General features: G+C 41.6%; 1 protein-coding gene across 2 annotated transcripts in view; it reads right to left on the bottom strand.

Annotated features, from left to right (window-relative positions):
* SEC24D (SEC24 homolog D, COPII coat complex component) overlaps positions 1–22401 on the bottom strand; it is a 94186-nt gene that overhangs the window by 39107 nt on the left and 32678 nt on the right. The window lies entirely within an intron of this gene.

Raw genomic sequence — 22401 nt, 5'->3', positions numbered from 1 at the left:
CCTCCTGGCACTGCCTGGGCCTCTTGGCACCTCCTGGTCCTCTGAGCAATGAAAGATGCCTCGAGCACTGAGTCAGGAGTGACCCATGAAGTACTGTAAGGGAAGAAAAGGAAAAAGCTGAAGGATCTAACCCTGGCATCTCAGCACAATGAGTGAAGAGTTGGAATAAGGAGTGGGAAACCACACAGACAGGGTGGCTTTTTCTGGGTCACAAGTGACAGTGTCCATCATGCTTTCCACGGCTGTCCCCTGTGCTGTGTGCCCCCAAAAGGACAAAGTCTGCATTTCTCTCACTCCGGCCCAGGTGACTTTCTCATTCTTTGATTTTCCAAGGGTTCAAGGGCTACCATCAACTCCCCCCCAAGAGACTTTGTTAATGCAATTATCCACAGAGGTAAGTGCAAGGAAAATGAGCCCTTATTTTCGGGGGTAGGGTTCGCACAAAGGCAGGCTCTGCCTCACATGGGGAAGAACTTGTCAGGACTAACACCTCAGCATTCCAGTCCCGGCAGATTCCAACCTGTAGCGCTCTGCGGCGGGAAGCAGGCCGGGATCCGGTGACAACTGTATCTCACTGTGTGCTGTCGCTCCAGCGCGGTGATGGATAGGTAAGCGGCCCTCAGACAACTGAGGTGCCAGGAAAGAATGTTAAAAGCTTTTTAACTGTTTGGGGCAACAGGACAAGGGTTTTTGCAACTGCACCGTCTCATTTCATTTCTCCTAGGCATGACATGACGGTTTTTCTTTGCTCTCTCCACAGCTCTCTCTCTCTCTCAAAAAAAATGGGGGACCACAAAAGCAGAAGAAAAACATTCAAGGCCTACTTCTGGCAGGGTTTGGGGGACCGAATGTAGTGCTGGGAGGCAAACCCAGGTTAGTCGAGTGCAAGGCAAGTTCCTTACCCACTGGACTATCTCTGGTTCTCTATTCTCTGAAATGAAAAAAAAGGAAAGAGAAAGAATGGGGCCCAGAAAACCCTCTCTGGCTACTGGTTCTGGTCCTGTGCGGTCTGAAATTGGCTTCATCGCGGTGATGGGAAGTTGTGGAGAGATTGGGTAAAAGGTTTTCCCCGGTATTTCATGGTTACCGGGGCTGTGCCAAAGACTGCACCGCTACTAGTTTTAATTAAGATGCTTCAGATGAACAAAATCGTTCTCTTCTTTTGTGCATGCATAATACCATGGTTTACTGTGAACCACAAGCAAGAATATAGTTCGCAGGGGAAGAAAGAAAATCAAAGGCTCAATGTCCTAAAAGAAGGGACTTAAAAATTAAACAGAAGGGCCAGGAAGATCGCTCGGGTGGCAGAGCAAATGCCAAGCAAGGGTGAGGCCCTGCTTGCTCGCATCCCCTCTTCCTATTTGTCACAGTAACCTAGAACTGCTAGGTATAGCCTAGGTGTCCCCTATCATAAACAACAAAGAAAAAAAAGCAATCTTTTTATTTTTAATTTAAAAGGAATAAAAAAGATGGGTGAATTGATAGTTCTTTGCAACTACTAAAGAGGAATGTTCTTTCCTCTTCCATCCAGGAGAGCGGCAGGAAGACCCTCTATCCACTTCTCCTTTCTTCCTGTTCGCCCCATTCGCAGATTAATTATTATTATTATTATTATTATTATTATTATTATTATTATTTTGCTTTTTGGGTCACACCAGAAGATGCTCAGGAGTTACTCCTGGCTTTGCCCTCAGGAATCACTCCTAGTGGTGTTCAGGAGACCATATGGGATGCTGGGAATCGAACCCAGGTCGGCTGCGTGCAAGATAAACACCCTACCTGCTATGCTACTGCTCCAGTCCCTAATTTGATTTTTAAACTTTTCTTGTTTTAATATATTCTCACTTCTCCAAGTATTCCTGACATTCTTTGTGGTCAGTTTAACATCTGTACTGGCGCTGGGTTACTGTGTGCTAGTGGGGAACGTGGTCTAGTGGGACAGGGCAATATTAATCCGACAAGCACACAAATGTGTCATGAACAGAATGTATCACCAAAAGTTCTCCTTAGCTAGAGGGCAAAGTTAAACTCTGCATAGATTGTATTTCAGGACCGAAAATAAATGTTTAAGGATTACATCTAGAAAGAACCCACAGGCGGAGTTTTTATCAAGCTTGTGATCTAGTATCTTTGTTTCAGCAGCTATATAATTAAAGTCGGAGTACACAGCCTTGCTCTATGGTCTTTGTTGCAGAGGAAGGCGAAGGCAGAAGGAAGCCTGAGAGTGAAGACAGATTAGCCCCAAACAGAACAGACAGAGCCGCGAGGTGGCACTGTGGAGCTAGAGATGAAGACATTTTCCCCCTAGCTAATAAACTAAGGGAACTGCCCAATTTTTATTTTCTATAACTCTAATAATACCGACCTTATGTCAGCTTTTGCCATCAAAAAGTTAAGAAACCTATGCTCTTGCTAAAACAACCTGAACAATGGTTTGAAACTATTCTGAGTGAAACAAAATAAGATAGAATGACAAGATATAGGCTATGTTAGGGCATAAAGAACACAGAACAGCAGGTGTCAGGGTGACTGGCTAGTCAAGAAAACCTTATTTTAAATGTCTCAAATCCTCTTCTCACGTTTCCTTGAGTGTATGCAGGGAAATGGGGGAATTAGTAAAACACAATAAAAACTGGTCAACCCAAAGGTGGTCTAGGACGTGACGGGTGAGTGAAGGAAAGGTTCTGTCACCCTCTGCTCCACTTCAGTGCTGGTGTGACACTGGCAGACCTGGTGGCTCAGAAGTACTGTCATGAAAAAAGGCCTTCCTTCTTTTGGGGTGGGGGACTCCCAGCAGTGCTTGGAGGCCGAGATTGCTCCTTGTGCTACCAGAGATCAAAGCTCCACCTCCCCGCGCCCCCTCCCCCTGAGCAAAGTAAGGGCTCAGGCCCTAGAATTATCTATCTCTCCAGTCCCAGGAAATAGCTAGGAACTGCCTGCTGAACTGCCAACTCCCAGTCAATGGTGCGGATGAAAGAAAGGGCAAGACATAATGGTCCAAAGAACACTATGATCCAGGAATGTTCTTTCCTCTTCCATCCAGGAGAGCGGCAGGAAGACCCTCTATCCACTTCTTTCTTCCTGTTTGCCCCATTCGCAGTTCTTCAGCTCTGGAGTCATATGGTGTAATCCCAGGTACATTTACAGACAACTCTAGCCATCAACCTCCCTAACACTTGCTAACTATTTTTTTTCTTTTTGGGTCACACCCAGCGATGCAGAGAGCTTACTCCTGGTTCTGCACTCAAGAATTACTCCTGCTGGTGCTCGGGGGACCATATGGGATGCCGGGATCGAACCTGGGTCGGCTGCATGCAAGACAAACGCCCTACCTGCTGTGCTATCACTCCAGCCCCTCGTTAAGTATTTCTGAAAATCAAACAAACAAAAACAAAAAACCCACATATTTTCTACCTTCAATGTAGTTCCCTCCCCGTCCCCATCCCTCACCACCCCCCACCCCATGCCTCAATTTCTTCTCTAGAGTTCTTTCAGGGAATAGCCTGTCTTGGGGTGATACAGTGGAGAACCCAGAAAGAGAGCTCAAGTGGCAGAGAACATGCCGAGCATGCAGAAGTCCCGAGTTGGACCCCCCCCCACATGGGATGGTTCTCTGAGCACCACTGGGGCAACCCCCATAGCTACCAATACTGCCAGGCTCCACGAATAAACAAAAAACAACTGTCAGCACATGGTCCATATTGTACATGACTAAGCACCAGAAAGAAATATCTCCTACTAAACATGCCAGTAATGTTTGCCTTCAGGGGCATCCTAAATCAGATGCGAAGACATAAAGCAAGACCTGCCAAAGTGGAACCTGGCCCCCAGCTTGATAAAGGATCCTCTCCAACGCCAATTACATTCCCCAGTAAATCACCGTGAACATCTATCCCCAGCGCGATGTTCTGGCTCGTCAATTCTCTCTGGCCCACGCCACTTCATGGGGTGGAACACTGCTCATTTATTCAGCTCTGACTCCAGAAAAACAGTCATGTGGTAATTTGGATTAACTGGGGGATATATAAGTGGAAGCTGGGCAATGATATGTGAAAAGATAACCCAGAGCCCATGATGAACAAGAACCCTTTAAATATGTGAAACATTCAGACTATTAGGGTAGGCTGGGGGTTGGGGATTGGGGGAGCTGAATTGGATTCCCAGAGGCTTCTGCCCACACGTGAACATGAAAAGTACCAACCGCCCGGGGTCCAGACGTTTCCATAGGAAAGGGCAAGGAGAAGCAGCCTGTGTGTCTGCTATTTTTAACTTTACCATATAAGACTTTGTCAGGCCACAATGGACAGAGGGGGACAGGGCACCAGATGACAAACCATATGTATTTTCCAACAGCACTGCTATTGCACTGGACTTTTCAGAATATCTCGGACAGTAAGAAGTAGATTTCCCGAAAAGCTAGGTTATGTATCTCCTAAAGAGCAGCATGGGCTGATAAACAAGTAGTCATACTTGCAAAGATTTCAGGGGGCCCTTGCCAGCCTAAAATTTGGTTTCTTTTTCCAGAAAAATCAACCTTTTGCTCATCTGAATGGCAGAGGTATCTGAATAATTGCTTTTGATATTTCTTCTCTTGAACACTGCTGGTAGAGAGTTTATTTATTCTTGTTATAATTATATCCAAAGCTTCTACTGGCTTAAAATATCAGTTTAATTTGAAAATGTATCTTTCTTGCCCCAGGGTTCAATTTGGAAGTTAGTCTTTTGCTCAAGGGTTTTGTTTTTTTGTTTTTTGGTCTACCTAGCACTGAAAAACCTCTAAACACTTTATTCGATTCAAATTTATAGTATTTGTGTGGAGTGGACTTTAAGTAATGAATTTAACGTAGTTTTGTAGCTCATGTTGATTTATGATATGCCTGAAACTTCTATAGTAACACACTGGGTTGTCATTATAACCAAAAAATTTACAAAAATAATTTATAATTAAGACAACTAAAGGAAAAAAAGAAAGGGAAGGAAAGGAAATTCAGAAGTTGCATTTGGATTTGGACTACTGCCAGTTGAGTTTTATCTCAGGAGATTAAATCTGGGCATGATAAACCCTAAAGTGCTAAGTTCATCGCCAAATATGCACAAACAAGGAAACTCCTTTCTTGGAAATGCCAAAAGTGGCTGAAAGCAAAACACAGCTGTGACCTTTCTAGCAGGGCCCCCTGCTGCTAGGAGCACTGTTTGGGGGAGAAGGTCAGCGCGGAGTCTGTGCCGAAGTCTGTGCAAGGGCTGCTCCTGGGGAGAGGCCATGCAAGATGTCCAAAGTGAAAGAAAACAAATCCCAGCAAAGTTGAGAAGCCCCATTATATCGGTTTTCCAGAATGGCAGCCCTACATCATATAGGAAACACAGTGACTCTTAAGAGAAAAAGGACAAAAGGATTGTTGGCTTGGGTTGGGTGATTCTGATGCAGTCTTTTAAGTTATAAGTAACTTAGCAAAGTGTGCAGACTCTTTATTTGTGCTCGGACAGAGGCCGGAAACGCAGAAGGGGCTCCCTTTCTCAAAGAACCACGATATGCAGGAATTCTAGGGTCACCAGCCATGTTCCCACACTTCCCTTAAGCCTCGCTCTATTATAGTTTATCGCCTATCCCTGAGGGAGGAATTACATTTTGTGGTCTAATTATAGGCCGCTTGCAGAAGACATGGTTAATTGCTACAGGAATGCGCAGAGTTCCACAGATGATGGAAATACATTTTAAATTTAGAGCCCCTCTGAATCCAGCCTGCTTCTGCCTAAGAAAATAATTGGCAGTTTTCTGTTCCTCAAAGGAAAGCTGTGAATGGCTCCATTTTAAAGATGAAAGGGTTAAAAGGAATACGCTTAGAGGAAAACTTCCTTTGTGTCTACAGAATTACAAGCAAAAGTCTTTTCTCCTCTTTGCCTTTCTTCGTGTTATGGTCATGATAGCACCTTTAAAGTATTCCTCCTGTGCATGAGTCAAGTCTGTGTACATGACGTCTGCGCCAGGTCCAGATGGCTACTCCGTTTAATCTGAAACTTTATTCTGTCCCACCCCCAGGCATTTCTTTACCCCACCCAAACCTGCTCTACACTTCCCTTCTTCCTTACGTTCAATATGTGTCTTCTGATAAGGTTCACTGCATTGCCTGTCTTCATCAAGACATAAGCTCAGGGCTGGGATGGAGCTTAGCAGTTGAGGACTTGCCTTACATGTGTGAGGTCCCAGGTTCGATACTCTGGCACCCACAAAGCAAATCAACACATAAATCAATAGATAAAAATAGAAGCTCTGCGGGGAGGAAGATCTTGTTTCTTTCTGTTTACTGACAAAACAGCAGTATGTGGCTCATCTTGGCAAACAAGGAATATTTGAATTAAATTATCTTTGGCATAAGGTAAAATAAAAGGGACACTACTGATCGCTGGAGCGATAGCACAGCGGGTAGGGCGTTCGCCTTACACGCGGCCAACATGGCCGACCCGAGTTTGATTCCTCCGCCCCTCTCGGAGAGCCCGGCAAGCTACCGAGAGTATTCGATATGCCAGACACAGTAACAACAAAAGTCTCCAATGGAGACGTTACTGAGCCCGCTCGAGCAAATCGACGATCAACGGGAGGGCCTTTACCTTTACCTTTACTGATCAATGAGAGTATTGAATAATAATGTAGCACTGTCTAGATTGTGGTTTACAGGATGACTGAAAAACTGCTAAAATCTAGGTGTGATCCTGCAATTACAAAACTGGTTCTGTCAGCCAGCATAACAGAAAAATGCAAGTGGCCAGTCTCTTTTCAGAGAAGACCCTGATGGACAAGAAGCATTGATGCAAACAGGGCTGAGTCTTCCTGGGAATTGCTCTTGGAGTGGGAGACTGCGAGTTCTCCATCTCCCTCAACATCAGGTCAAAGTTTCTCAGTGACCATCCCTCGTGGGCAGCCCTGTGTGCTGTCTGGGCCACTTGCAAGCAAGACAGCAAATCCTTTGAGGATTAATCTGATCTGGGCAAAGAGCCAAAAGTCATGGGCCAGAGAAACTTAAGCATAGGGTTAAAGCTTTAAAAAAATTTTAATTAAAAAAATATGTGTTACCAAATTCAAAACTGTCCAGAGACATAAATATCTTCATATTTGTATAAAGTGTCGATAATGAGCTGGAAGGAGAGAGAAGGTGACTTAACACACCGAAACAACAATAAAAATTCACATACGCGAGGTCATATTTTCTATCCTTTTCTTTTAAGGAACAAAAAAGGTAGACAAAGGATAAGCCTGATATACTTAAGTTAAAAAATGCCAAAACCTTTCAAATTGTGTAAAAGTCAAGCATATGGAATAAGCTATCCCAAATGAACACAAACTATGTTATATTCTCTTTCTTTTTCTTTCTGGGAGGGGCTAACCTCAGCAGAACCTTCTCAGGGTAGCCTGGCCTGGCCGTGCTTGATGTCACCAGGGACATACCCAAGATCTTCAAGGGTGCAGGGGCATGAGGTGCTGAGATTAAACTCAGGACCTCGTACATGTCAGGCTTGTGCGCTATCACTTAAGTCACATCCTCAACCTTGTGTTACTTCCTAGACTCTGATACACTTCAGTCTGCGATGGTGTCTCCACTTAGGATTACCAGAGTGAACTTTGTATGATTTTCATGATATCTTTACAAATTTGTTTTTGTTATTGGGCCACACCAGTGGCGCTCAGGGCTCATTCCTGGCTCTGCACTCAGGGATCACTCCTGGTGGGCACAAGGGACCATATGGGAAGCCAAGGATCGAACCCGGGTCAACTGTGTGCAAGGCAAGCTCCCGACCCGCTGCACTATTGCTCCGACCCTTGTTTTATATCTACATACAATAGGTTATTGATTAAGGTTCTTCTCTTTATCCTATACTTTCAAGAAATGATGTCCAAGAAAGCCAAACAGGCTTAGATTTTCTCAATGAGGAATATTTTAAATATTTTAAATCCCTTTTTAACAAGCATATATAAGTTCCCATTTCATTAGCATACATGCACACATACACACTATACTTTCACAAAATGAGATGTTAGAAAGAAGCAAGTATCAGAGCAGAGAATAAAAGTGAAACCTAAGCCAAATGTATGAAGAATTTGTGTCCAAGACATTCCGTAAGCAGCTGTTACCCAACTTGTCACAGCTGTTTCATCTGCTAACAATCTTAAAAGCAAGCGTAATGGCAAGTTTGCATAGGAACATATGTGTGGGAAATAAAATATTTTCTTTGATATGGAACATGGAAATTCAAGCAAATGGTGGATGCCTGGGTAAAGAGATAACTCTGAAATGTAAGGCCCGGGGCTTAGCTTAACTTCTAGACAGTTTGTTTCTTTCTAATTTACTTTGTCACTTGCTGTGTACCAAATACAGCATTTGAACACAGAGTAAACAGAGGCCTAATAAATGTTTGTGTATAGACACATACAGTAAAAAAAATCACAAAATTAACTTGACCTCGAAATTCTACTTATTTCCCTTTCTACATTTACGGTAAATGATACTGTATAGCAAAAATATAGTAATTATTCACATAACACAAAAATGTCCAGTAACTTCTTTGGTCCTTAGGAATACAACAGTGAGAAGTATCAGATGTCATCCCTACCCTCATGAAATCTACCGGGAAAAGGATAGGAATTAAAATTAAATGCACACACACAAAAATTATAAAACATTATAAGTGGTCTGGGGAGACTTCAAGGCAGCATAATATCATGGAAAGTGATCCTGAGGAGGTACTTGGAACAGAAATCTCTAAGTTGACTAGACTTAAAAAACAGAATAGTGTGTCGTGAGACTGAGGGAAATTTATTCCAGTCAATTCCCAAGATGCACTGAAAACTATATGTAAGTACTTATATTACATGACTACTTATCATATGAGCATTAAAATATCAACAGTTTTAATGCTGGAATAGCGGAATAGTATTATAGAACAGGTATGACAAAACATTTATTTTTAATGTAAACTAATAACAACTCTTTCCATTTATATATGACTATAAATTTCTTCCTGTTCCTCTTTATATTAGGTATGCAGCTTGAGTCACTATTTGATAATATCTCTTTTCCAATAAGCATACTCCAGGCAAACTGAAATTATTATCATAGCCATACTCTCTTCCTAATACATTTACTTGCACTGGTATCTACAGTTAATAATTTAAAAACTAAATAAATTTTTCCATAAAGGAATTTAATATTTATAGCAAAAGACTCTTACAAATCATGATGAAAATGTAAATAAGGTTAACTATCATTTCTTATAACTCTTTTGAACCACGAAGGGTTAAGTGATGCTATCATAACAATTTCATTTATGAGAAAAATGAGGCTCAAAAAAGGGAAGTCAGAGGCTGGCAGGAAAGTACAGTGGGTAGAGTGCTTGTCTTGCATATGGCCGATATGGGTTCGATCTGGGCATCCCATATGGTCCCTGGAGCACTACCAGGAGTGATTTCCAGAGTGTAGAACCAGAAGTAACCCCTGAGCACTACCGGGTACGGCCACCAAACAAACAAAAAAAGCGAAGCAAAAAGTTCAAGGTCACACAGAGTCAATCTGTGTACCCCATTCCATGGGACAATCAACTTCTTGCATTCACTCCTCACTCAAAGCAACATTCAGCTCCTCACAAAGAATCACTTTAAAAGTGACTTATGCTTCCCAGAAAACTGGATGCCACTTACAGGCACTCCATGAAACAAATAATTCCAAAGTAAAGGTTTGTGGTAGGGTTTCTTTTTTTTCTCTTTCATCCTATCTTCTTTAAAATAGGGTTTTATGACAACTGCCACTGTGAAAGCTCATTTATGTTCCCAGCTTTGGAACTCATGATTAAATCTCGGAGATCAACTAGCTGCAACAGTTCGTGGATACCCCAAGTCTCCAACTAAAAACACCGGGCGCCCTTGGGAGGGGAGCAGGCTCACACCCCCACAGCTGCTGCCATGCCATGGCCCAACTTCACTGCCCCCACCCCGCCTCTCCACTCCCCAGAGCCACAGCAGCCATACCCGCAGCCACACACCACAGAGTAAGCTCACTGCCCAGATAAATATTCTGGAATTTCTGGAGCATGTGGCCAGAACAGCACAATACCTCCGAACTCTATAATGCTGTCCTCCCAGGAGGAGTACACCAGATTAGATGGGAAGGTACCATTGAGGCCACCCAGGCTCTATAAACAAAAGCACTAACACAGAAGACTCAACTAGCAACAACAGCTTAGGAAACCCTCTGACAAGGACTTAATGTCCCCATGGTAAGATAAGGTACAATTTTCACAAATTTTCTTTTACAGCAGTATTTTTTTTTTTGGTAATTGTATTAGCCATTTAGTTGTAATATGCAATATAAAAGAAATTTTTTGGTGCCTGCTTTAAAAAAACGGGATTTTGTTTGTTCATTGTCCCCCTTGTATTTAGTGAGAGAACTGGATAGGAATGTGCAAAAAAACAAGTATTTGATTTTCACTTTTAAAGCATTTGGCTTTTCCACACTTGAATACTAAATACTAAAGCAATGCAGCAACTGTATAAATGTTAAACCCTGCATATTATAAATGTCCACATAATTTGACAGGAGGTAGAATCATAAAACTATAGTCAGTGTACTTTGACCGATTGGAAAATCCCATAAATTCCCAACTACCCCACTCCCACCCCAGGGCTAGGGACTGAACCAAGGCCTCAGACATATAAGGCCAAGTGGCCCTTCACTGAGGGGCCTCTAAAGTTCCATCAAACATAAGACACGGATATTTCTTGTTGAAAGTGCACATGCTAAGACATAAATAATAATATCCCTGCTTTGGTTTATTGTTGTTATTGTATAGTGGTGGTTCTTTTAATCCTTCCTGGCAGTGCTCAGGAGTGACTACTGGTGGCACTTGAGGACTATGCAGCATGAAGGAGCCCAGGGAACTGCATGAAAGGCAAGAGCCTCACCTCCTGTACTATCTCAGCAGTCCTGTATTCCTAGTTCAGAACTGCTAAAATATGAACCTTAGAACGAATGCAAATGGTAGCCAGAAGGTTCTACACCATTTTCTCCGCAGCTGGTGGGCCCCTCCTCACAGCAGTTGTTTGCTGCCAGGTTGCTGACCTTGGTTCCTGTACCACAGAGGATGAACGCTTAGTTGCCAGACAGGTCATAACATCCACATCAACATTCACTGGAAACTGTCAAGACGGAATACTTTTTATTCTCACTCCTAAAGTTATTCCCCATTTAATAAAAATTAAAAATTCACACTGAATTTTTGTGATTGAGAAAATAAGCTCGGTACATTAGGCTTCTACACTGGAACTTTAAATAGAATTTTAATCACCTTTTGACCTGACATAAGTGTTTTTCCCTTTATATCCACTACACACCGTTCTAAAACAGGATGGCATTTTGGGCTTCAAAAAAGCTGCCAAACTTTTTCAGAGCATTATATGAACAGTGAGAAAAATCTTTCCCTGGGGATAGGATTTCTTCAAGAGTAACTTCATACATTAGAGTATTTTACATGCTATTTCCATTTTATTTTGCCAAGTTCTTATGTTAATCGCTTTACAAATGCTGCACTAAAGCAGACAACTTAAGATTAGAATGCATATGTTAAAAATTGATTTAGACTTCTGAAGATTGCATTCAAAAATAATTCACATCATAAACCCTAAGTTATTTAAAGACAATAATAGCCATTTTCTTTTCAGAGTATATTTGTCATGCAAGCTAGCTAGATGTAAAAGAATACCTAGTTTCCCAATCATCATAAATTTTAAAGTGAAGAGTATACTTCCCTATACTACAAGAATAAATAAAGCCATTTTGGGTTGGGCTGGATAATTTGTTCCCATAGATTATTTTTTCTTTCTTTGGGAGGTGGGAGAGGGTTGCGCCAACTCCAGCAGTGCTCAGAGCTTACTCCGAACTCTGCTCAGGGATGACTCCTGGCGGTGATGGGGACCATATATGATGCTAGTGAACAAACTGGGGTAGGCTGCATGCAAGGCAGGTGCCTTAACCCCTATACCATCTATCCACAACCCTATCCCTATGAATTTCTAAGAAATATAGGAAGTGTTAGCATGACATATAGACAGCAGTCCATGTTGAATGCCTTCCACTCCTAGAATGGAAAGTAAGGGAAAACTAGTAGTCTTCAAGGTGGACAGGACATCAGTGCCAAACTTTTCCCTTCTGGGAATGGAGATTCAAGGTCACAATAAATTGTGTCAAGGAGACTCAGTCACTTTCAGGTTCCCAAGCTAGTGACCCATCAACTACTCTGGTGTGCTTTGGAGAAAGGAGTTAATTTTTATTAGTTCCTGAAGTATCTTTGTGTGATGGGAAAAAAACCTTCCATACTTAATTCACCACTCCAATCTTTATAATGAAATAGCTGATTATTTAATTGGAGACTGGGGAGAGGGCTGGGATAGCAATTTGCCTTGCACAGGCAGAGAATCTGTCTGAACTGTCAGTCCTCTACATATATGCTGGTTCCACACCTAGGCAGTCAACCAATAGATATCCAAAGTTGGTTCAGTCCATGAAAGTAGTAGCACCTACGTATTGGGGGATAAAAAACTGCACTTCTCAAACTCAAGCAGTGAAAAAATCCACTAGAAAAACGATTCATGAACATGATCGATGACACTGATGCAGGGTACAATATACTCAGGAGCTCTCACTTTGGTGAGAGAGGTGAATCGGTTTTACATGGAGTCTAGGGCCATTTAAAGGCACTTCACGAGTGACAGGCTTATTAATAGGCTCAAATTGCTGCCAAGAAATGAGATAATTAAGCCCCAACTGTGCTAAAAATATTAAATCAGAGGCCTATAATACCAGGACGTCAACCACCATTATCATCCAGCTTATCTTTGTTTTTCAAATGTTGAACCAACACTGAGAAAATGGCATTTATTCTCTGAGGAATAAATGTCCAACCTACTGCTGGATTCTGGTTGGTCTCTGCCGCCAAGGGGTAATAAGCAGCTTTGGTCAAAGAGTGTGAAGAGCAGAGGCCTTCCTAACAAACCAAGAAATGGCACAAGCCCAAGGATATCTTTATGTCTTTTAATGATATCATTTTCAAATCAATAATAAATTTAATTTTTACAGAAAAAGATAAGCTTGCAGGAGAAAGTAAGCCATTGCTGTCGGTCCAGCCAGTAAGAAATCAGGATGCTACTTAGATATTTAGTCTAGTAAAACCTCAATAAGCTCATTTATAGCCAGATGCAATTGATAGAAATTGGAATTTGGAAGCTAAAGCTCCAGCAACATTATTTTTTTTTATTAGTGAAACACCATGAGGTACAGCTGTAGACTTACAAATTTTTGTGCTTGGGTTTCAGTTATACAGTGATCAAGTACCCATTCCTCCACCAGCGCCCATCCTCCACCACCACGGGTCCCAGCATCCCTCCCACCCCCCATCTCCCCCATCCCACCCTCCCTCTATGGCAGGGCATTCCCTTTTGTTCTCTCTCTCTCTCTCCTTTTTGGGTTCTGTGGTTTGCAAGAGAGTCACTGAGTAGCAATCATGTTCGGTCTATAGTCTACTTTCAGCATGCTTCTCCCACCCTGGGAGGATCCTCACAACACCCTTTATTTGGTGCTCTCTTCTCTATCTGAGCTTCCTTTTCCTCTAGCATATATGGCTGGCCTCCAAGTCATGGAGCAAAATTCCTGGTACTAATCTCGGTCACTCCTGGGTGTTAGTCTCCCATTTTGTTGCTTTATGCTCCCCAGATGAATGCAATCTTTCTGTGTCTAGACCACTCTTTCTGACTCATTTCACTTAACATGATACTTTCCATGTAGTACCACTTGTATGTGAATTTAGTGACTTCATCTTTTCTAATAGCTACATAGTACTCCATTGTGTAAATGTACCAAAGTTTCTTTAACCAGTCATCTGTTCTCGGGCACTCAGGTTTTTTCCAGATTCTGGCTATTGTAAAGAGTGCTTCCAGCAGCATTATTAATGAACTGCATGATCTGAAGTATCCCAGGCACCATACTACTTTCACTTCTATAAAATTGGGCTAAAACTTCAATAGAGGTTATCTTCCAAATCAAAACAAAACAAACAAAAAAAGATGACAAGGGGCGGTGCTTTTCCTTACCCCTAAAACAGCAGAGTAATCTCTGCCCCAATCAAGTTAACTTTGCAAGATCACCCAAAGAACCCAGAGCATCCTGAGTGGTCCCTTTGCAGCTGAAGGCAAAGAAATTCATCCCTGCTATACTGTGCTCATGTTGTCACGTTGGGTTGATTCTCTGACAGTCTCACCCCTTTTGATATTCAGTTCTTGGTATCCCTTCCTTTGTCATGCCAACTGACTCTTCTTATCTACTGAATATATCAGAATATGTGCACTGATAAACTCAGAAAATAAAATGAAGTAGACAAACTTCTTTGTGCATTAAGACATACTTAAGGTGAAACTTCTCTGAACCTAAACTCTTTAGAACAAGGTTTTCCTTTTCACATTGGATGCAAATTAACTGTATACACAATTTTTCTCTAAGTCTTTGACAAAAGTAACCTGCCTTATTTTTCTCCGTTTTCCGAAAGTTCCTAAGACAAAGATTAAATTCTTGGGGCAAATTTTTTTACCTGAACTACACTAAATAACAAAGCAATTTTGTTGATGATCATAATCATGTATAAAAAAAAATCAGAGATATTCCTGACTCTACCCACAGATGGAGTAAAAGCTTATTCATCTGTTTATAGGTAAATGACTTCATTTTATGTATAATTAGATGAGTGCACTTGTCCAAAATGTAAAGATTTCCTGTTTTATAGAAAATGCAAATTAAGCATCATCTCCAAGTGCTATTCACAGGAAATCTTTACCACTTCTACCTCAATTCTTAAATACAGCCTCAAAAAATAAAATTATAGGTCACTAGACAGAAGTTTAGAAGATAGCCAATAACCTGCACAGAACATTGTCATAGTTAATGACAATGAAGGTGGCAGTGGGTTCCACTTAAAACAGAAAATACTAAAATTTTTAAGAAAGATAAAGTATTAAACAGTGATGACATAGTTATGGCTTTGAAAAGAGCATACATCTCCAAAGCAAATGATCAAAGGGAACATTCTCTGAATATAACTGCTTGGCTTAGGTTTATTTTTATAAGCGGTTGCTAACACAATGCCATGCTTTAAAAAGTTCTGTCAAACAATAGAACTGACAAGAAAAAAACTGTATTAAGTTAACCTTTTTTTTTTTTTGGTTAAATAAATCTTGATAGATACCAAAACCAGGACATCTAAGAGATACATATTTTTTCTGTAACAATATATACCAATATTAGTCACATAAGCAATAAAATCTCAACTTTTACTATAGTTAAAAATATGAGAGCTGCATTAATTTAATCAGTTTACCATGAAGAAATATACTTGAAGGGCCAGAGAGATAGTGGAGGGGTGAAGGTGTTTGTCTTGCTTGTGGCTGGTTTGACCCTGATTCGATCCCCAGTACCATATGGTCCTGTGGGTACCACCACCATTCCCTGAGCACAGAGCCAGTAGTAGGCGCCAAGCACCAATGGGTGTAGCCCCAATACTTCCACCACAAATATACATTTCAAAACTTAGTTTTTGATTTATAGCTACAAATATGAAAAAAATCACCATATCCCTCATTTTCTGTTATTACCTACACTGGGATTAGTTTGGGGGTTTCTTGAGAGCTTGTTTGGAGGTTCTAGCAGGGGAGCGCAGCTACTCGTATACCCTCGACCGAAGACCGGTCTGTCTCTATTTGGGGAAGGCCGTCCTCTTCGACCGAGCGTGCAGATTCGGGAGGGACGCACATGTAGCGGTAAGGGAGGAAGGGGAAACCCGCCTAGCCAGCCAGAACAGCCAAATCAACCCTGGTGATCAATGGGGTGACAGATGTCGCAGCCAGATCGCCCTCACGTCCGGTTTGGGGATTTCTTACTTGAATGTTTCAATCAGTGATAAAGAGACTGGGGCAAAGTGCAGTGGGTACCTACTTGTACACTACTGATCCAAGTTTGATCCCCAGCATCATATAATGGTCCCCTGAGTCCCACCAGAAGTGATCCCTTGAGTACAGAGCCCTCAGGAGTAAAGCCTGAGATCACTGGTGTGACCCAACCCCCCAAATAAGTAAGTGATAAAGTCTTTCATGGATATAAGGGTGCGTGGAAGGAGAAACAGGTTTGTTGAATAGAGATCACAGACTCACATTTGAACCTGTTGAATTTGAGGTTTCTATAAATTAAGGCCCAGGGGAAAATTTAGAAAATGGTATTGGATATTTGTGTTATATAGAGTAAGTGGATGAGGAAATATAATACAGGTGTTATGCCTTTATCACCATATACCCCGGAGTACTGGGAGTAAAAGGACAGAGGAAAGAAATTGAGGCAAGAAGGAAGTAGATGAGAGAGGAAAGTTATGGGGGAACAGAGGTGGGGGGCCTCAGATATACTGGTGGTGTGGGAGAGTGCTTTAGTTCTGTATCCCAAGCACAGACTCAACAAAATGAAAAACACAAGATCCAAACTACAACCACTGAGTTTGAAATGTGCCTGTCAAGGTGGGGAGGCATTGGGGATGGGGTGGCAGGAGGGAGTATAGGAACACTGGTGGAGGAAGGGACACCGGTGGGTAGGATTGGTGTAGGAGTACTGTATGCCTAAAACTAATCTATCAAAGGCCAGAGTGATAGGACAGCACGGAGGGCACTTGCCTTCCAGTCAACCAACCCGGGTTTGATCTCCAGCATCCCATATGGTCTTCTGAGCACCAACAGGAAGAATTCCTGAGTGCAGAATCAGAAGTAACCCCTGAGGGACTGGAGTGATAAAACAGCGAGCAGGGCGTTTATCCTGCACGCGGCCAACCTGGGTTCGATTCCTGGCATCCCATATGATTCCTGAGCCCTGCCAGGAGCAATTTCTGAATGCAGAGCCAGGAGTAACCCCTGAGCATTGCTGGGTGTGACCCCCCCCCCCAAAAAAAAAAAGAGAGAGAGAGAAGTAATCCCTGAGCAGAAGTAATCCACTCCCAGGTGTGGTCCAAAACCAAAGATTCATCTACCAATAACTTTGTAAATCACAACTCTTTGATTAAATAAAAATATCACGGTCATGGGCCTCCTATTGTTCATCGATTTGCTCGAGCGGGCCCAGTAATGTCTCCATCATGAGACTTGTTGTTATTGTGTTTGGCATATTGAATACGTCACGGGTAGCTTGCCAGGCTCTGCCGTGGGGCGAAATACTCTCGGTAGCTTGCCGGGCTCTCCGAGAGGGGCGGAGGAATCGAACTCGGGTCGGCCATCTTGGCCGCTTGTAAGGTAAACACCCTACTGCTGTGCTATTGCTCCAGCCCAAATAAAAATATAGTTTCCTTAAAATTAAAAAAAAATGGTTAAGATGGAAAATTTAAAAAAAAAAAGCAAAGAAGGCATAGGACATGTGACTGAAAGGCTGAGTATGAGACAGGAATGAATGAATAAATGAATGAATGAAACAAAAGATTTAGGCGTCCTGCTGGCTGGGCAGGAATCCTAACTGTGCCTCTCAGTAAAAGTTGCTTTAGCAAGTAACCTCACTCTATGTCTCAGTTTCCTGCTATCTGCAATGGGATCACAAACATGTGCCAGGAGGACATAATCTCAAGAGGAGACTCAGTGATGCCCATGTCCTTGGTGACGCAAACACTGACCCAGCCCACTGGTGGGCACAGCTAAGCAATCCTGACTTGGGTTGAGTAGTGCCTGAAGAGGAAGACCCTTTCTTAGAACGTACAGCCTTGAGGAACATTATCCCTTATGTATGTATATATGAATACATATGCTTATATATAAAAACATTCAATATGATCTTGTTCTTAATTATTTAAGAAAACAATGATGAGTGTTCTGTAAAGAGCATTTGATTAAAGAGAACAGCACTGTCAAAGTACATTTTCCTGATTGGCATAGAGCCAGTGTTCCAGCAACATGGAAAGCATGGAGTAGATTATTTGCTCAAGTACAGTTTGTGCCTGAGACAGATTGAAATATAAGCAACCACTCTACATTCATCGATTTTATTACCTTGGAAATCACAGAGGCTTTCATAGAGCACAAAGCTTCGTCCAAGGAGGAAGTCTTTGGTTATTAGATGCTGAAGAAAAATTCCAAAGCTGTACACGTTTAGACTGTATGAAAGGTGTGTGTGCACTTTGAAAAAGGTTTGCCCTTAAGTTTTAAAGTCTTTTTGTTTTCAATCACAAAACCAAATACCAGATTTAATTCTCAGGAATGCTTTAAATGTGTTATAGGATGATTTCATGGTCAATACTATATGGTGCAAAGAAGGTAGTAACACATTCCCACTTTGGGCATGGATGACTTGCATTCTGTTCTGTACCAAGCATGCTTGACCCTTACTGTCTGCTGGGGAGGCAGAGGGTGTCCAAGTTTTTGCTAGTGTGTTACAAAAAAACTGCAAATTCATTGTCATGAATGACATTGTCCAGGGGTACAAATTCTGTGTATTCCTTATTAGCTCACATAAAAGTAATCTTCTTTGTTTCTTTCAGGGTAAAAATGTTATTTCCTCTTGATTATTGAAGCCACAGAACCTTACTATCAAAAGGTTCCCAAGGATAAGGAGAAGTGATGTGGAGGACGTCTATCTGTCACAATACCACCCTCTGGGAGAAGGAACACAGGAGAGATTCAGTATCACATTTTCCTCAGCATATTGATGGGAATATACCTTCCCTTAACTTCAGAACTTGAAATTTTCCCCCAGGAATTGAAAATTTTCCAGTTCTTAGATGTGTTTGCAATTTAAAATTGATACTTTTACAATGGTGTGTTTGTTTTATGAGGACATCATGCTATCCAGCTGAAATGAAGAATTATTGGACACTATAACTCTGTATACATGCTGCAATGCAGTTCTACTAAATATTAAGAAAAGTAGAAAAGTGGAATCTTTTTTTTTTAACTATAACATGGATGGAAAAGAGAATTTGATGACATAAGTCAGAAAGTGACTATGATCTCACTCCTAGGAGATATATAAAAAAATACAATCTGCCCACTCTCACTACTTCTATTCAATATAGCGCTGGATGTATTTACCTTAGCAGTTAGGTAACAAAAAAACATCAAGGGCATCCAGATAGGAAAGGAAGAAGTCAAGCCATTACTATTTGCAGATTACATGATACTATAGTTAGAAAATTCTAAAGACTCCACCAAAAAAAGGCACCTAGAAACATTAGGTTTGTATAGTAAAGCAGCAGATTACAAAATCCATACCCAAAAGTCTATGGTTTTTCACATATAAATAAAGATAAGAACGAGATATTATAAAAGCAATCCTGTTCACAATTATGCCATAGGAAACCAAGTAACTCGGAATCAGCTTAACTAAAGTGGTAAAGGACCTACACAAAGAAAACTACAAAACACTACTTCAAGAAATAAAAGAGGACAGTAGGAATTGGAGGCATATCTCCGCTCATGGATTGGGAGGATTACAGTTGTCAAAATGGTGATACTCCCCAAAGCATTATACAGATTAAATGTCGTCCCTTTAAGGATACCCAGGATATTTTTTAAAGAAATAGATAAAACACCATAAGGAACTCACATAGAACAATAACCCCCCACGAATAGCTAAAGCAATCCTTGGGAAAAAGAAGAGAGGAGGGATCACCTTCCCCAACTTCAAACTGTCCTACTAAGCAGCAGTAATTATAACAGCATGGTATTGGAATCAAGACAGATTCACAGATCAATGGAACAGAGTTCCTGACACAGACCCTCAGATATATGATCATTTAATCTTTGGTAAAAGAACAAAAAACATGAAATGGAGCAAGGAAAGCCTCCTCAACAAGTGGTGCTGGGAAAACTGGCAGCAAAAAAAAAAAAAAAGAATAAAAGAATTCGGACCTCTAATACCAGGCAAAGAGCCAAATCAAAATGGATTAAAGATCTCAATATCAGACCTGAATCTGTAAGGTACATGGAGGAAAACATAGGCAGAAACCTCCATGACACTGAAGCTAAAGGTATCTTCTTCTAAGATGAAGCACCAACTGACCAAGCAAGTGGACACAAAAGATAAAAAATGAACTATATTAAACTAAGAAGTTTCTGCAACTAAAAACACAGTGACCAAGATACAAAGACAACCCACAGAATGGGAAAAATTATTTACCTAATACCCATCTAATAAGGGGTTAATATCAAAGATATATAAGACACTGACTGGTAGAACTTTATACAAATAAGATGTTGAACCTTACCAAAATATGGGGAGAAGAAATGAACAGAAAATTCCTCAAAAAAGAAACACAAATGGCTAAAGGCAAATAAAAAAATGCTCTATATTGCTAATCACCAGGGAGATGCAAATCAGAATAACAAGAAGATAATACCTCACATCACAGAGACTGGCACACATCAAAAAAAATAAGAACAACCAGTGCTGGTGCGGATGTGGGGAGAAAGGGACACTCACTCACTGTTGGTGGGAATGCCAACTGGATCACACTTTTTGGGAAACAATATGGGCATTTCTCAAAAAAACAGAAATTGAGCTTCCATATGACCCAGCAATACCAATCCTGGGGCCCAAAAACACATGCAGGAAAAAAACATTTTCACCTCTATGTTCATTCCATCACTATTCAGAATAACTGAAATCTGGAAATAATTGGAGTGCCTGACAACAGACAACTGGATAAAGAAACTATGGTATGTTTACACAATGGACTACTACACAGCTGTTAGGAAAAATAAAGTCATGAGAGTATCATGTTGAGTGAAATGAGTCAGAAAGAGAGGAACAGGCATAGAATTATTGCATTCACTTATGGGATAAAAAAAACAACACAAAACATAATATTACAATAATACCCAAGGACAGCAGAAACGAGGCCCAGGAGGAACAGTCTATGGTTGGAAGCCTGCCTCAAGTGTTGGAGGGAGAAGACAGTTGGGATAGAGAAAGGCCCACTATGACAATGAGAGCTGGAAATGGTCACTCTGGATAAGAACTGCGTGGTGAAAGTAGGTAAAGGACCAAACACAATAACCTCTCAATACTTGTATTGCAAGCCATAAGGCGCGATAGGAAAAAGAGTGAGAAGGAGAGAAAGAAGAGAGGCAGACTGGGGATGGGGGCTGGGGTGGGGAGGGAAACTGGAGACATTGGTGGTAGGAAACGTACACTGGTGGAGGGACGGATGTTGGAACATGGCTGAAACCCATTCATCAACAGCTTTTTAACTGTGTATCTCATGGCGATTCAATAAAAAATAAAATAAAAATAAGGAAATAGATAAAATCCAAAGAAAGCAGACTTTGGTGCTCTGACCAATAAGAGCAGTGGTTTCCAAAGTGAAGAGCCGAGGTCAAAAGGTAGAGGCCAGCCAGAAGAGGAGGGACAGTGGAACTTTGGCGGTGTCTGTAGTGTGGCACCCCTGAAGCATATTAAAACAGGCACTTCTGCAAACCAAAGTTACCCTAATTAAAAAAACAAAACAAAACAAAACCTAAAGGATTGACAGAAGATAGCAACATGGCTGGGACAGAGACACCGTCACTGGAAAAGGCAAAGTATCGAATGCTGTGCACGTACTCGTCGGGGGCTCGGAAGAGACGTGTACTTTGAGGCTGATGCATCTGGGCTTCATTGCCAGAAGGAATCAGACCAAGAGGAACATACAGGTTGTGAAAAGTGGAAGGTGGGAGTGAAATAGGAAATAAATTGATTGCATGTTCTTTTCTCCTTTTGAGTATTTAAGTGTTATTTCTGGGGGTGGGTCCACCTGGAGGAGCCCAGGGGATGCTCCCTGCTCTACCTGTGGCTGCTCCTAGCAGTGCTAAGAGAACCAAGCCATGCTGGGACTTGAACCCAGGCCTCCTGCACACACAGTCTGTGCTCTCGCCCAGTGAGCCATTTCTCTGGCCCGCATCTTTAAAGGAATGGATTCCTGGGTGGTGCCAGAGAGAGAGAGAGAGGGGGGGGGGAAGAGATAGATAGAGAGAGAGAGAGAGAGAGAGAGAGAGAGAGAGAGAGAGAGTTCATCAGACTGACGCATTCCTGTGGATCTCTGTGCATGAAATCTGTGTGAAAATGGGGCAGAGAGGGGACACAGAACAGATTCCTTACGATGTCTGCCCAGCAAGGGTGGTATGGAGAGTGATGGCTGATTCACGAGACATGATACATGGAGCTGTGATTCAAATTCTCAGAAAATGACCCTAAGCAGATATGGCAGGATATTAATATTTATCAATGAGGGACACGATATGTACATGAATATTACATTATTCATTAGCCCTTTTAAATTTGCTAAGGTTCTATCACCTTCCGTCATCAGCACATCTAGATG

The sequence above is a fragment of the Sorex fumeus genome, unplaced genomic scaffold (genome assembly GCF_029834395.1).
Source record: "Sorex fumeus unplaced genomic scaffold, SorFum_2.1 ptg000033l, whole genome shotgun sequence".
NCBI lineage: Eukaryota > Metazoa > Chordata > Mammalia > Eulipotyphla > Soricidae > Sorex > Sorex fumeus.
Note: the sequence above shows the minus strand (reverse complement) of the source record. Positions and strands in the feature narration are given on the sequence as shown.